Below are 14,723 nucleotides of genomic sequence, written 5' to 3'. Positions count from 1 at the left end.
AGACACAGTCCACACATCATTACACACTAACTCACAACAAACTCACACCACTTTACCAACAAACTAGCTCAATCTACCCTTCACTCACTTACCAAACTCTACCTAAATGTTTAACCCACTCCTACACACCCTTCTATCCTCAAAATGCGCAAAAGAAATGAACTCCACAACACTCTTCATAACCTTGTTTCTCCTTGTCGGTCGCAAAACAAACCTAACTTTAACACACAGTTCTACAGCACAACCCCTCGTCTTCATGCAGACTTACCCTGCCCACACAAGACCAAAAATGTCTTCTAGGCCTTTTGAAGGAAGATAATGATAAACATGCACAATACTTTCTCTGCCCTCCAACCGTTAACACCACCAAGAGTGCTGTCTTAGGCTATGGGTGTATGTGTTTCATCAATCAATATGTCATAGTAACACAATTTGAGAACTCTAAGGGTAATCAAAAGGTGTAAGAAGGAGTATTAGATTTGCAACACAAAGATGAGTATTTCTTTGTTGTAGATCTTTGATAGTGATAGACTGATTCCAATATTATGTTGTGTTCTTGTAATTTCAGCCCTGAAGAAGCTGCACTTTTTGCGCGAAACACGTGTTGGCTGGAGTTTATTGATTGGAGTTAAGTGAAGCCTTCAGGAATGAGTCTTAGCTCACTTGTATCCAGTTTATGAATGAACTTCTGTATGACTTTATGTTCATAAAATGTTTTTTCAATGCTAGGGAATCTTTCTGAAATGAGCTAATATTGTGATATGTTATCATTTTGTTGATTTGGTAATAAATTATGATGAGCTAAAGATATTCTGTCTATGTGCTCCCTACGAAACCTGGAATTGCTTGAATATATTGACTGGGCTGGCACCAGTCTAGTAGGTGAGTTTACACAGAGCTGCAATTATCCTTCCCCGAAATTTAATGTACATTTTCAGATGTAATATCTACCCTTTTGACAATATACTCAAACAAATGCACGCTAGTGACCTCAACATAATATGCCACACCTCAGAACTTTCCTTAATGGCCTAAGCCCACACAACCTATAACAGCTCATTACCGATTCCACACACATCACTGGACACACATTATATATCATCTTTGCCAACCCAGACCAAGTCATGTTCCAAAGAATTATTCCAGTCACATTGTCAGACCATTATCTCATTGTCTTCCAACACAAGACACCAAAACTCACCCCAAATAAAATCATCTTCTTCTCAATTATATATCAACCTTGGAAGAAACTGAACTTAGAGGAACTAGAAAATCTGCCTACCTCCAACACAGATCTATTCAAAATAAATTCTGTACAAACGCTCTATGGATGCCTCAAGAAAGTTTTGACCTTATAATTTGTCTATAAATGTCCAAGCATAATGAAACAAAACACTCCTCTTGATCAAATGCAGAATTGAAACAAACAAAAAATGAATTGCTAAACTTCAATACAACTGGCTCAAAGCAACCATCCCTGAAAACAAGATAAACCAATACAGGCAAAACAGAATATAGAAGTCAACAATCAAAAAGGCAAAAAACTATACTATTCCAACCGAATCCACAATGCCAACTGTGCTAATAAAGAATTTGATAAAAATACTCACAGATTTTTATATGCCAAAATGCACAGAGGTTATCTACCCAATTTCTCTATAATTTTGTTACAAACCGGCTAATTGTTACACAAATAAAGCAAACATGTTGGAGTATTATTTAAACAACAGCACCAACCCATTTCGTACAATAGCTTCGGGGCAAAGCAAACAAAGCCTTTACACAAGAACAATCACTGATGGAATTTCTGGATCTCATCAAAGGGAGCAAGCCAGTGGGCTGCCCCTCTGACCTATGTCCAGCTCAAATCTTTAAAAACATTCTACTATCATAGTCTTTAGCAATCCCAGTCAGACCAATCATCAACAGCTTCTTGACAACAGGAAATTTCCCAGAAGGTCTAAAAAGGCATATATTATCGAAAAAAAAACTAACTTGGACAATCAAGACCCCCAACAACTACAAAACCATAGTTAATGGCCAATTTCTCTTCAAACTTATGAAAAGAGCAGGGTTCACCCATATGTCACAGTTCATTGAAGACAAGCCCAACCTTTATGACTTCCAAATTAGATTCTGTCCAGAAAGAAGCAGAGAATCAACCATAATCTCTATCCCGGACCACCTTAAAAATCCAGCATTCTTCTCTTGGACCTTTTGTCAGCCTGTTACACAAGGGATCATGGCACACTAATCCAAAGACTTGAGCAAGTCAGAATAGAGGGCACAGTTCTTGATTGGATTACATTGTACTTACACAATAGCTCCAACATTATAAATTCTCTGATAATCTACATAATACAGCATTAAAGCAGGAGTACCTCAAGGCTCAATCATCTCACCCATGCCTTTCAATATCTACATGAAGGCATTACCAGATCTAGTCAATTTCTTTGACTTTACGAGCTATAACCACACAGATGACATGCAGATACTTCTGAAGTTGGAAAACCTAAAGGACATCATAGCATCAAAAATCTTCAGTTGCCTCTGAGGGGTTAAACAATGGGTGACATGGAACCACGTAAATATGAACCCCTCTGAAAGTGAAATACTCACCTGTGATGACTGGAAAACCTATGAACCTCTCTGTATCTGGTCTGATGATCTAGGACCACTGCCCAAAATATTTAAGGAAGTAGGAAACCTCAGATTTACTGTGGATGTCAAGCTATCAATGAATGCACAAGTGGACAAGATAGCCAAATCAAGCTTTCTCACAATTAGAACACTGTAATCCATTTTCTCCACACCTAAGATTTCCTCACAAGGGACAAGCACCCATCTCTCTTGTTCTATCTAAACTGAAATGCAATTATGGCCTGTCTCACATCTCACCTTTGTTAACTATGAGAAGATTACAGAGGATTCAGAACACTGCTGCTAGACTGCTCCTGTGTGTAAAGCCACAAGCACACATCTCAACTGCCTTGAGGGCCCTACCCAGGCTTCCAGTTGCCAGAAGCTTCACCTTTAAGCTGCTTTGTATCACACACAAAGTAATACATGACAAAGGACAACCCTTAATCGGGAAGAATATCAACAAATATGTACAACAAAGGAACCTACACTCAGAAATGGATCCCTATCTCAACATTCCAATATTAATGAACTAAAACATGGATGGTACATCTTTCTCCTTAAGCAACCAAACCATGGAATTCACTACCCACATATAAGATTCACTGACAACCATCTTAACTTCAGAAGAGTAGTCAAGGGCTGGCTCTTCTCCACATGACAACTATATTCATAACAGTGTACCACAAGAATATTCACTGACATTACAAACTATGCTTCTCACAGCATAGAGATGAAGTTGTTGTTATACATGTGTCCCTGCACAATAAACTATACTTCCTGTTATAAGCAGATACATTTATATAAGGGTAATACATATTACACCACAAGAAGACGTGTATATAGGTCAATATCATAATTGCTGCTTCTAGGTACATATATGTCTACTATAGAGGAGTTTATGCTTGCTATCAAAACTTTGGGAAGTGTCATGAAAAAAATTGCATTTCTTCAACCAAGAAAACCCTACCAAGTCTCATGTGCATATATGGACAAATAAGATGATCTAATTTTTTTTAAATAAAAAATGCTACTTTCTTCCTTTGTCCCATCCCTCCTCTCTCTGGCTCATCCCAACCTTTTCTAACGACTATCAACATCCTTATCCAACGTTCCCCTATTTTTAGCTGTGTCACCCAAATAAAAGGCACACACAGGCACACACAACTACCACTTACAAAAACAACTTACTACTTCCCCTTTCAAATGCATTCCCATCATCCTATTATTCTCTAAATTCTATGAAACACAAAAGATATCACGAGCACAAACGTTTGCAACTAATGCAAAATACAAATTCTAATTTACTAAATATAAACCTCTAATCATGTATTCCGGAGAATAGTGCTACTTGCCACAAAGCACTTTAGTGCCTCGCCATGGGTAGCAAGCTCGATAAAAATACCACTTAAAATTACAATTGCATTTTTTAGTAAGTTGTACTAATGTAGTACTACTTTATGTAGTACAAAATGTAGTTTGTGAGACAGACTTTGGTCGTCATTTAGACCCTAGTGGTATTTTGACCACCAGGGTAAATGTGGCGGTATCACCACCAACAGGCTGGCGTTGTATACCGCCACATTATGAGTGTTGCGAGTTGGCCTCTGCCAACCCACCACATCTCCACTCATACTACTATGGCGGTATGAACTGCCAGGCCGGCGATGTACATCGCCGACCCGGCAGTCCACAGCAGACCGCGGGCGGCATTATGAGCCTGCATACCACCATGGTTTCAGCGGCGGTAGCACCGCCAAGAAAACCATGGCGGTAGGGCTACCGGTGACAGGGAATCCCTTCCCTGTCACCGGTAGATGGCTCCCCCCTTCAAGCACCTGACCCCCTACCCACACATAGCGCCCCCTCCCCATATACATGCACACACACCCACATGCACCAACCATAAACCCATTCACCTCCACTTTCAGACACACATCCACTCACTCTCATCCATACACGTATTCACTTACACGTACTCACACTGATCCACTCATCCATACACAAATTCACTCACACATACTGACACATATTCAGGCACGCATCCACACTAACATACTTACACGCATATTCAAACGCATACACACTGACATGCAGACACACACTCACTGCAACATTCATACATGCATTCACTCACACACATACAACCATGCATACACGACAACAGTCACAGACGCATTGACACATGCACATACACATTCATACACACAGGCAGACACCAAACACAACACCCCCAACCCTCTTGCCCCTTCCACTCTTGGCGAGGAGGTCGTCCAGACCAGAACGGGAAGGGGCGCTGCTACTGCCGGCAGCACCCCGCCAGCAGGACACCTCCAGGCCATATTAATGGTCTTAATACAGCTGGTGGCATCCTTCTGGTGGGTGGTGCAGGTAGTACCACCACCCAGGCGCCTCCGACCACAGTGTGGTGGAAATCCAGCAAGACCCGTTATATGGAGGGCGGAAGACCACCAGCACTGGCGGTCTTTTGGCGCCTGTGGCTCCCATCATAATGAGCGCCTATGTGTGAGTGTTTGCACATATGCGTGTGTTTGTGAGAGACAGAGAAAAAGAAATTGCATTAAGGATGGTTACACTGTTGCGCTACATGTGAATGCTACTGAAGCATGCTAAAAAAAAATCCACTATAGAAAAAAGGTAAAATTATCATAAAGCTGCAGTGACATAAGTTGAATGCATGCGCTGAAGAAGATGTTGAACAGACTTCTGTGGCCTGGGCTTCAAAACTAATTTTTAAGAAAAAGGAGTGGTGCTTAGACTAAGGTACTTAGGGGCATATTTATACTCTGTTTGCGCCGGATTTGCGTCGTATTTTTTTACGCAAATCCGACGCAAAGCTAACTCCATATTTATACTTTGGCGTTAGACCCGTCTAGCGCCAAAGATCTTGGAGTTTGCGTCATTTTTTAGCGTGGACACCTACCTTGCGTTAATGATATGCAAGGTAGGCGTTCCCTTCTAAAAAATGACTCTAAGGCATGTGCGCCTTATTTAAACTCCCGTGCAAAAATGACGCACAGGAGTGGGCGGGTCAAAAAAAATGACGTCCAGCCGCTTTTGCGTCATTTTTTAATGCCTGGTCAGGGCAGGTGTTAAGGGACCTGTGGGCTCGGAAGGAGCCCAGAGGTGCCCTCCCATGCCCCCAGGGACACCCCCTGCCACCCTTGCCCACCCCAGGAGGACGCCCAAGGATGGAGGGACCCATCCCAGGGAACTTAAGGTAAGTTCAGGTAAGTATTTTTTTCTTTTTTTTTTTGTGGCATAGGGGGGCCTGATATGTGCCCCTCTACATGCCACTATGCCCAATGACCATGCCCAGGGGACATAAGTCCCCTGGGCATGGTCATTGGGCAAGGGGGCATGACTCCTGTCTGTGCTAAGACAGGAGTCATTTCAATGGGGGTTGGGAGTAAAAAGAAATGGCGCAAATTGGGTTGAGGCGAAAATTTTGCCTCAGCCTGACTTGCCCCATTTTTTGACGCCCAACTCCATTTTCCCCTACGCCGGCGCTGCCTGGTGTGAGTCATTTTTTTTTACGCACACCAGTCAGCTCCGCCGGCTAACGTCATTCAATAAATAAGGCGCCCGCATGGCGCTTTGGAATGGCGTTAGCCGGCGTTAAAATTTTTGACGCACAACTGCGTTGGCGCAGTTGTGCGTCAAAAAGTATAAATATGGCCCTTATTACGAGTGGCTTCCTAAGTCAGTCAAAAAAGTGTATATTTAGACCATAAGGTCCTCATTTATAATGTTCTGGGGCAGGGCAGCTCTGCAAGCCTTATTGCGGTGGTGCTCTGCTTCAAAACAAAAGGGCAGGAAGGTACCGTATCTACACGATATAGCACATTTATGTCCTTGTCCCCTGTGCTGGCGCACAAATTGTTGCCATGCACCAACGCTGGCACTCTTGCACCATAGTGCAAGGGTGCCTGCGTTGCAGGGATGATTGTTTCTGTGCAGGAAGGGACATCTTCCTGCACAAAAACAATCACAAGAGGTGATTTCCTTATTCAATGTGTGCTGCAAAATGCAGCACACATAGAAAGAGGACAAATGGGGAAAAATAATGCTATTTCTCTCTGTTGCATCACTCTTAAACCACCACTTGGGTGGTGTAGCCTTTTGATGTATTCCTAGCTGTACGAAACATTGTAAATCTGGGAATGTGTCAAAATCCATGGATGTTGTGAGGGAACACCCACATCAACACCCATGGAACACCTCCCTGATGCAAAGTATGGCAACACAGCAACTTGTGCTGCATTGCCTTACTACATGTCTACAAGACCATGAAAAGCCATGCAAAGTGGCTTTGCGTGGGCTTGTAGATATGGGCCTGCAGCCTTAGCTCCAGTGCATCAAAAAAAGTGTTAATATGGGCCTAAGACTTCAAACAATATACAAAATTCAAACAACTCATCTTTAGATAAAATATGCATTAAAATGGCATAATCACACAAACATTAATAATCTTTGTATAAAAACCTACACTATAAAGATATAAAATATTAAAATAGCAATCATACACATAACCTGTTCAAACCTAATATCCTAAAATATGCTAGGTATAGATGGTCTTGCCGAAGGCTTTGTGAGTTTATTGCTACAATTCTTCTTAAATTGGATACAAAACTAACTAGCCTTCTCATATTCCCCTAAATACTTTTTTACAGCAGACATAAACCACCCAATAGCACATGCTACATCCAAAAAGGGCATGTCAGTGAAAACTGCCACGGCTTACACATGATTACTGATACCATAGGTAATTGATTGTAAAATAATCCTCCATGAGGGTAAAATCCATGACAATCTGCAGAATATTGCATGAAGTGTTTAGGCCACAGGTACAGTTACCCATTGAGTCAGTCATTATCTTTCTTGCTTTTTACAAGACTAAAATGGGTTGATGTGTCCTTAGCCTTAGTAACTCATAACTAAACCTATTGTTTGGTAATACATCTACGTACGGAAACCATTCTTCATTGTGCCAGGAGTTGTGCATAAACTGGACTGAGCTTTTCCCCTTTAGGTACTGCCTATCACGTTCTCCAGGCAGTACCTTTATTTGGGCCCAAAGTTCACTCCTTGAGTCCAACCTCTGGGGCACATTTTAACATTCATTTCACAACACATGACCCTCCGATTTTTCTTCATCTTCTTGGCCTATTTCAATTCGCTTTGCAATATCTCATTTTTATACCAGAGAGAAATCTTTCGCAAGTCACCAGCGTTCAAGCATTGCCAAATTCGAATTACGGCTGCTTGGACCAGAACACTCCATGACGCCATATCTGTTTCTAATCTTACAACCTATATCAATGAGAAACCTGGCGGAGAGAATACATTTTCAAACATTCCAATCCTCATGATCCCAACTACTTTTTTGCCACTCAGAGCCATCAGTTCGGCTCCATACTGAAACTGAGACAGGCAGAGCAGCATAGGCTTTTATGACTGGCCTATGGGACATCTCCCTGTAATCCTTACTACATTTTTTCAGCCAGCTAATTGAGAAAAAGGCTCTTGTATTTTAAGGAGTGTATATACACATTCCATTTTAAGGACCTCACACACCAAGGGGCATATTTGTACTCTGTTTGCGCCGGATTTGCGTCTCTTTTTTTTACGCAAATCAGACGCAAAACTAACTCCATATTTATACTTTGGCGTTAGACCCGTCTAGCGCCAAAGATCTTGGAGTTTGCGTCATTTTTTAGCGTGGACACCTTCCTTGCGTTAATGATATGCAAGGTAGGCGTTCCCTTCTAAAAAATGACTCCGAGGCATGTGCGCCGTATTTATACTCCCGGGCAAAAATAACGCCCGGGAGTGGGCGGGTCAAAAAAAATGACGTCCAGCCGCTTTTGTGTCATTTCTTAACGCCCGGTCAGGGCAGGCGTTAAGGGACCTGTGGGCTCGGAAGGAGCCCAGAGGTGCTCTCCCATGCCCCCAGGGACACCCCCTGCCACCCTTGCCCACCCCAGGAGGACGCCCAAGGATGGATGGACCCATCCCAGGGAACTTAAGGTAAGTTCAGGTAAGTATTTTTTTATTTTTTTTTGTGGCATAGGGGGGCCTGATTTGTGCCCCCCTACATGCCACTATGCCCAATGACCATGCCCAGGGGACAGATGTTCCCTGGGCATGGCCATTGGGCAAGGGGGCATGACTATGTCAATGGAGGGTGGGAGTAAAAAAAAATGGCACAAATCGGGTTGAGGCAGATTTTTTGCCTCAGACCGACTTGCCCCATTCTTTGACGCCCAAGCTCCATTTTCCCCTACGCCGGCGCTGCCTGGTGTGGGTCATTTTTTTTTACGCACACCAGTCAGCTCCGCCGGCTAACGTCATTCCATAAATAAGGCGTACGCATGGCGCTTTGGAATGGCGTTAGCCGGCGTTACATTTTTTGGCGCACAACTGCGTTGGCGCAGTTGTGCGCCAAAAAGTATAAATACGGCCCCAAATTCCTAGGTACTTATATCCACTGACCGATTCCAGTATAGAGTGGCCTATATGCAACGTAAACTTTGCAGGTTTTTTACCAAAGCTCAGTACCTTCACTTCCTCCAAGTTTACCATCAGTTTCTATTATTACAATATTGCCTAAACAGATCCATCTCCCTTTGCAGGCCTAGCTGCGTTAAATCCAAAATCACAAGATCGTCTGCATATAAAAGGCATGCTATGTTTACCATTCATTTTGCCGCTATAAGGGAAGTAGGCAAGTCAGCTATACACCAGGAGAAGTGTAAGGGGGCCAGGATGCAGCCCTGCCTTATTCCGCTAATTATCAAACTTTTTTTGGTCAGGGTCCTCTCAGTGCCCATTGCTACCTGTGCCCAATTTTCATAGTGTAACTCTTGTATTAAACACGGGAGGCTGTTGGGAGTTTCTAGTTTTGTTAGAGTTTCCCTCAAACGGTTCCGGTGCACCAGATCAAACACGACCCAGAAGCAGTGGTCTAAAAAGGACTGGCCTTCCTTAAAATCCACCTGTTCTGGGGGCACAGTATGGTTCAAATTGGCACATTCCTTTATTCTTCCTAATATGATTTTTGCATATAATTTTTCACCCACGTCCAGCAGATCAATCAGCCTATAGATCTTTGGGGCTTTTATGTCCCCTTTTTGTGTATAGGTCTAATAATCGCACCTCTCCCGTTTTCAGGAAAACAACCTGTACTTAATACAACATGGAACATATGGTGGAAGAATTCTGCCCACCAATAGGGCCTAGTTTTTATAATCAGGGCCGGCAGATTATCTGGTTTTGCAGCTCTGGACAAAACCAGATTCATGATGGTGCTCTTGATATTGCTGAACATGAACTGCGACATAGTATCCTCATCCACCCCATCCATGGAGATGCACTCTCACACTCAGGCTCTAACCTTTCACCATATATTTTCTTTAAATATTCTATCCATGCATCTTCTTCCACCACACAATTCATTCCCCCCGGTACCTTTCTTGCACCTTCCTGTACTAACTTCTAGAACTAATTTGTATCTTTTAAATCGATTCCCTCCAACAGATCTTCCCAGCACTTCTCCTTATGTGCAATTTAATGATCTCTGATCAGCTTTTTATATACTTTCCTAGTATTTATAAAGCTCGATCTGAGCCTTTAATTTCCTGTACTCTCCATTAAACCAGTCATTATCTTTCCTCTGGTTCCCCTGAGTCTTATTTATCCCTCTCCTCTTGACTTTCACATCAACTCTAAGGCACTGAACTACATGGCTGATTGTATTTTCATACCCTCTAATACAATTTACAGGGGCATTGGTCATCTGTTGGTCCTGCTGGAAGTTGACTAATTTTACCATACATTCCTCACTAATTCTGGTGGTATGCCGTTTACAGTATTCCATCTGTAAGGGATTACGCTTTCCCTCTCTCTCTTTTGTTCTTATTATTTCAAGTTTAAGAGGATGATTGACAGTTTCTTCTTCTTGCAAAACCTGGAATCTCCTAATTTTACTAAAAAACAGGTGTTCATATAGATGTTGTCAATAGGGCAGGCCTGTGCTCCATTCTTAAATGTCCGGTGGACAGGGCAATCGAGATCATACCTCCCATTGGCACAAAATAGGCCCTTATTGCCCAAGTATTTCCCAAGTCCCACTTCACATGCCTTCAACACAGAGTCAGGGAGATTTGCAAAGTTTATGTTAAATGAGGTTAATATCTCTTTGAACCAAGGGTCTAACTTACGATTGAAATCTCCCTAAAGAATGAACATGTCTTTGTGATAATTTGCACTTAAGGAATCCATATCTTACTTAAATCTCCCTAATTCACATCCATATTTTCCTTCTCCCCCCAAAATGAATATCCACATTTAATAATTCAAGAAATTCATAAATCCTATGTGGGCTATGGAGATGCACTCTACAGTCCATCAGCCCATTACATTTCGCTCCAATAGGTGATACTTTACTTGCTACTTTAGTGAAGATCAAGCTTTTTAAACCTCTAGTGGGATGCCCCTGTGGACTCCTTTTAGCAGGCCTCTTTACCAGTACAAACTTATTGATCAAAGGGGTGTTGACGCACAACCATATTTTTTGCAAACAATCTCATATTGGTTTATTAACTCTTTAAAACTTTCTAAATTGTGATTCTCACAAACCCATTTATATTCCATGTCAGTACCCTCAGGCTGTGCGACCACCAATTTTCCTAATCAATAACACTCAGCCATCCTTCATCTTCAGGACCAAAAGAGGAGAGTACCTCATATTTATTCTCATATCTCATATCACCCGGTACCTCGCAAACTGGGGGCCTGTTATTTCCAGGTATTTACTTCCCTTTGGCCCTGATCAACCCGTCTAATTTGCCTTGGCCCCAACCTAGTGTAGCACCTCAGGAAGGGCTTATTCAATTGGCCTTGTTAAGAAATTTCTGTTTCAGGCAGAAACTGGCTCCCCTCTTTTAGCACCTCTTTTTCAGCATTTACAAGCACTGTCTTAACCAGCCCTGAGTACAAGAGTACCTTTGTAATCTCATTCCCATTAATGTTCTTCCTAAACCCCACTTGCCTTAGAGACAAGAATTGCGCTAAATTTAAGGGGACAAGCTTACTAGCTCACTTTTCTTTTCTTTCATTTTGACATAGTTTGAGATAAATCTACAAGTTACTCCCATCTCCACTCTTTGATACTCTGGGTATATCCGTACCGCCACACCTGCTCATTTTATCTTTTCTTTTTATGCCCAACCTCCTGCCTTTGCTCCTCTACATCTCCCTTTGCTCCCTTTCCTTCTTCCTGTGAATCATTCCTCACTTCCTTCTTATTTGCGGGTTGAGGTTTACCCAGCATTATTTGCCCCTGGCTTCCTCTTCCTCCCCTTTCTTGTTTGTGCACCTTCTTAGCCTCCCTCCGGACAATAACAGGGGAGTGGAAATTCATTTTTTGATGGGGATCTTTGGGTAGTCCTAGGTCCTTTTTCCCTTCCACTTTACACTCCTCCACCCTCCCCCAGGCATTTCCTCACTTGCCAGTGTATATACTGCCTATACCTAGTGAGTTCTCCCAGTTTCTTTACCAGCATTGGGCATTTGAATACCAAAAACACTGTGAAACAGCCTTCAGGATTCTGCTCTCTTCTACTACCCTATGAGTAGGAAACTCCATTCCTACATTAACGGGTCTTAAGAGTGTTGGAATGTGATCCTATATTTGCTTTAATTGCCCACAATAATTTGTGATCTGTCTTTTTTGTAATTTTAGGATATCATTGTTCTATACACTAACCTCCAATAGTCCTTGCACTTTTTTTTGTAAAACTAACATTGTATCCAACATAGAGGCCAAAAGGGACACCACTATCTCTAAGTTTAAGATTTAATTTTGCACAGATCCTTCTGAGGTATCGTTCCTTATAGCAGCAAACATTTCCCATGAGTTACCGGGGATCTCACTACGGTCCTTGGGAGCCACAGTATCTTGTCTCACTTCTTGGTTACCTTCATCCCCCTCCAGATGCAACTCCATGTTATTTAATAGGAAGAAAAGCTGCGGGGATGAGGACAGCCTTGGTTCCAAAGTGAGTCCATTCTGATCCATCATATCTAGATTATTTTAAGAGGGCAGATTAAAGTCCTAGAGTTGATAATTATCATTCCTTGAACCTCCTAGGTGCCCTTCTCCAGGGCCTCAGGGTTCATAAAGGGGATGCTCCCTCCTAAAATGCTTGCCCACAAAGTCCTTTATGGATCTGGATACAGACACCCCTTGTGTCTCTAAAAAGAAGGCCTTTTGTGGTTATGGTAATTTTGTTTTCATTGGATTGACACGCAAAGGGCTTGTTTCTCCGTCTTTGTGAGTTATCTGAGTCTCTTCTAAGGACCTGTTTCCTGCCATATTGGATACATCCTTATTGGGTGACTGGTCAGTCCCACCAAATTTTACACCATCCTGACACCATTTTCCTTATACTGTCAATACAGTCTTTTCAGGGGTTAATACAGCTCTCGCTTAATATCTCGGGCCACACTGTTTGTGTTACTCACAGCTGAGGTCCACAAAATCACAAAAATAGGATCCCCACATATCCTCCTTTAAACTAGAAGAGTAGGTGAGCTACTTGGGTTCTTACACTGCCTAGTCACTTACCTCTGTGTTCCTGCTGATGTCTTAGCACCAAGAAGTCTGTCCGCTGCTGCCCGTCACCACCCAAAAGTTTCCTTGAATTATAGATTATTTCCTAGCCATTAATTTGGCCCCCAGAATCTTGATGCAGCAAGGGGCCTTCTTGTCCTCTCCCTTTGATGCCACCTGAGCAGAGGTCAGTCATTATGGTCACACCATGGCCAATTTAGTGGGTATAGCGTGAACACTGGATTGCACCGGTCACCTTGTGGGTCCTGTACAGTCATATGCGCTATCCTGCAGAAGCTTACTGCAAGCTGACTGAGGGCTTACTGAAGGCAACCCTCCAAAATTTCAAGGGCGTGGGGCTTGAGGACTGTAACCCTCTGGCCTGAGTTGTCCTGACCGGTGTGGCCAATTCAAAACGTATTCCTCCGCGGCACAGCACAGCTCAACTCATTTTTGCAACCAACCTCTAGATGCAGAGGGGCAGGCACAAGCACAGCAGCATCCGCGTTCACAAGCGTCCACAGGCTTCAGTACAGCATCAGCAGCAGGAAGCAGCCATTGACGTACCCAGCAATCCCACAGCATAAATGAATTCCCCTTAAGAGTGGTCTCATAACTGAGATGGGGCTGGTAACAAGATATGTGTGAATGCTGTAGACCTTTTCCTTTCACTCAGTCTCTTCAGCTGCTGAAAACAGCCGAAATCTCAGTGTGAGAGCACAAGGGAAAAGGAGGAATTACTGGGGGAATGGGGCCCAGAAATTAACCAGCATCTTGATTATTCCTCATTTTTTATGGGACCCATCAGGGTCCAAATCATAATGGGCCTGATTCATGGATGACTTTGTGGATGAGTGTGTAGAAGGCTGGATGGACGATGAAGATGTGTGTATGAGTGGTTGGATACATTGATCAATGGACATAGTTAATGCAGGTAGATGAATGAATGCATGTCTGTTGGTGGATATATGAATGAAATGCCTTAGATGAATGTACATGTTAATGCATGTGTGGTATTTCTTCACTTCTGCTATAGTCATACTACTTTTTAATTTCTTTTCCTGTCTCTAACACACCTAGCATTTCTAAATGTTCTCATATCCTCTATTCAAGAATAAAAGACCCAGGGACAGATGTGTTATAGTGTTGTGTTGCCCTTGCATCATGCACGGTAACACAAGTGCAATGCAAGGTCAACTAAAGTCAGATTTACAAAACAATACAAGGTTGTCCTGCGTGTCCATGAGATGCTTGGTAGATCTGGAGTAACTAAAGCCAGTGCAAGTCACTTCCTTGCATTACTCTGTGCCATGGAGCTATTCCACACACATCCACCCATGGATTTTGGTGAATTCCTAGTTTTAGCCATGAGAGGTAGACCTGGGAATGTGTCTGAATACAACTGCTTCCCATGGGAGGTGTCTCAAAGAGAAATATGTTTATTTCT

The sequence above is a fragment of the Pleurodeles waltl genome, chromosome 7 (genome assembly GCF_031143425.1).
Source record: "Pleurodeles waltl isolate 20211129_DDA chromosome 7, aPleWal1.hap1.20221129, whole genome shotgun sequence".
NCBI lineage: Eukaryota > Metazoa > Chordata > Amphibia > Caudata > Salamandridae > Pleurodeles > Pleurodeles waltl.
This window is presented reverse-complemented; position numbering follows the sequence as displayed.